Raw genomic sequence first — 2,704 nt, forward strand, 5'->3', positions numbered from 1 at the left:
CACGCCGCGCTCCGAGCTGCATCCAATCAGAGCTGCAGCAGTGAGCGCGTCATCCTGTTCTTCCCCAGTGATTTGCTTGCTGGTGCCATTGAGAGCAGTGCCGCGGAGGAGAGCTGAGGCAGGACAACATAAGCCCTCCCCTGAAAATAAGCCCTCTGGTGTTTTTCTTTCCAAAAAAATAATAAGACAGTGTCTTATTATCAGGGAAACACAGTAGTATTTGATACTGACCACGCTCTTCTTGACCCCTCCCCTCTCTTAGCTTCCATGACAATATAATTAATCATGGTACACAAATTTCTCTTTGTTCTCCGCTTACCAGTTTTAAAACATTGCTTATTCTTACCTTGACTCTTACAGGCTAAAACTGAATTTATTACCCTTCTTTGAATCTTGTCTCTTCTATCTTCTTAATATCTTTTTTTTGTTAATGGCATGTCAGTGGCATGTCTGACTTGTCAAGCAGGTGTTATCTTTGACTTTTTCTTCTCCATCATGCTTATAACCAAGAAGTGTCCAGTCAAGTCAAATCAAGTTAGTAAACATTTATTAAGTGTCTAATAAGTGTCAGGTCCTATTAATTGTACACCAGCAATATCTTTTGAACCAGTTTTCTCCTTTCCACTCATTGTCACTGTGATAGTTTAGGCTTTCATTACCTCTTACGTGAACTGTTACAAGGTTCTCCTAAATGGTTGCCCTTCCTCTAGTCTTTTCCTTCTCCAACCTGTCCTTTGCACTGTTGCTAAAATAATTTTCTTAATGCAGAAGTATGTTCATACCATTCCACTGCTCAAAAACCCTGAGTAGTTTCCTATTATTTTCAAACTGACATTGGAGGTCCTTCACAATGTGGCCCCACCTCGCCTTTTCAGTTCCCACTGTTAACTAAATGTTCCAATCAAATTGGATTGCTACTTGTTCTTATCTTACTTTGTCCTTTCATTCTATCCTCTTATCACCTTGAATTCTTTTAGAATAGTCTCTGGGTCTGGAATGTACTCCTTTCATATCTCTGCTTATTGAAATCCTTTTCTTCTAGATATTGATCAGGTTGAGCCCAAGTGCCCTTTCCCCTTGATCTCCTCCACATCTGTTCCCAACAATTGATCTTTCTCTTCTTATATTTCTTTAGAGCACCCTTTCTTTGTTCTTGTCATATTCTACCTTGTATCATACTTTTTTATACATGTGTTTTATACCTTATCTTATTAGATTGTAAAAAATAAAATACTTAGATGGAGCTGTGATCTTATTGCTTAAGATACCCCCTCCATGGGGCAGATAGGTGTCACAGTGAATAGAGCACTGGCCCTGGAGTCAGGAGGACCTGAGTCCTCAGACTCTTGACACACTAGCCGTGTGACTTTGGGCAAGTCACTTAATCCCAATTGCCCTCCAAAAAGCAAATATATATATATATAGACATATTCCCTCCACTAATATAGATCGTAGTCCCATCTTTGCCTCTCCATCTCATTTGACTCTTAACTACGTTTTTACCAGAAGTCCACCATAGTGGTTCTACCTAACATGCTGTAGGCTTTCCTTGATTTATCTTGAAATAGTGAGATACCTGTGGAGCACTAGGCTATCTTACTATCCTGTTTCACCCTGCCATATGACTAGCCCCTTTCCTCTTCCTACCATATATGTCATATGACATCTTTTAGACCTGTTCTTCAAAATTTCTTACTGGTTATATGTTGTAGCTTACTCATATCCTTGATGTGACTTTTCATTTCTCTCTGCATGATACTCATTTTCAGTTCTTTAGAGCAGGGGTATCAAACATGCTGCCCAGAGTACTCTAGAGTATGATCCTGACAAGATTAAAATATAATTGGGAAATATTTAACAAAATAAATAAAAATACAGTAGAACATAGGTAATGTTAACTATGTGGTCTTCATAGTTAACAGGAAAACTGATGTGTGACTTAGTGGCCCCTGTTTCTATTTGAGTTTGACAACAGGGCTCTAGAGGCAGCCACATTCCATATCTTAAAGCCACATAACAACACCAGCAGAATATTGGTAATAGAAAGATGGGCCTTTGTTTCTGAGTGATACTTGAGGTCATCAAAGTAGCTTTGTAATTTCCTTAAAGTAATCTGTCTCACTCTCTCCTCCTATTTAATTCTGGACCCATATCATTGGCCATTTGTGCTGTCTAGATATACGTATTGATAGATAGTTCTACAGGTTGTCTACATAACTGCATATCATACTCTGGACAATAGGAAGTCTTTCCTCATAGCAATTGTGGTTTAATCTGAATTAAACTGGGACACAAAAACAAATTCTTGTGTGAGAAGAAATGTCTGGAAGACTAGTAGCAGCTAATGTGAGCTGAGGGTATCAAAACAAAGCTATTGTAGAAAACAGACAACTCTAGAAAAAAGTTTGAAGAAAGGGGGCACAGAGTTTGTTGCTATACATTCTGTGTCATTCTATCATTCCTAAGGAACTTTGGGGTTCAGATTTAAACAAGACAGGTCCATGAAGCTTCAGTCTTTCATACCTGGATAAAAAGAATTCAATGTCATAACAATAGCCTATGCAGTTTTACTAACCATTCGAGTATTTGGTAAGACTAGAACAAAGGTCAGATTTTAAAAGTTAATATAGTCAACATCTAACTGCTGTTATTCAGTGTTCATATACATATATATATATATATATTTTTTTTTTTTTTTTTTTTT

At 37.7% G+C, this 2,704-nt stretch overlaps 1 protein-coding gene across 3 annotated transcripts in view; it reads left to right on the forward strand.

Annotated features, from left to right (window-relative positions):
• The window catches only part of ING3 (inhibitor of growth family member 3), a 50,787-nt gene that overhangs the window by 22,324 nt on the left and 25,759 nt on the right, over positions 1-2,704 (forward strand). The gene's annotated exons all lie outside the window — the stretch shown is intronic.

This window comes from Petaurus breviceps, unplaced genomic scaffold (assembly GCF_028583685.1).
Source record: "Petaurus breviceps papuanus isolate PSGF00001 unplaced genomic scaffold, PetGlider_PUasm1.0 181, whole genome shotgun sequence".
Lineage (NCBI taxonomy): Eukaryota > Metazoa > Chordata > Mammalia > Diprotodontia > Petauridae > Petaurus > Petaurus breviceps.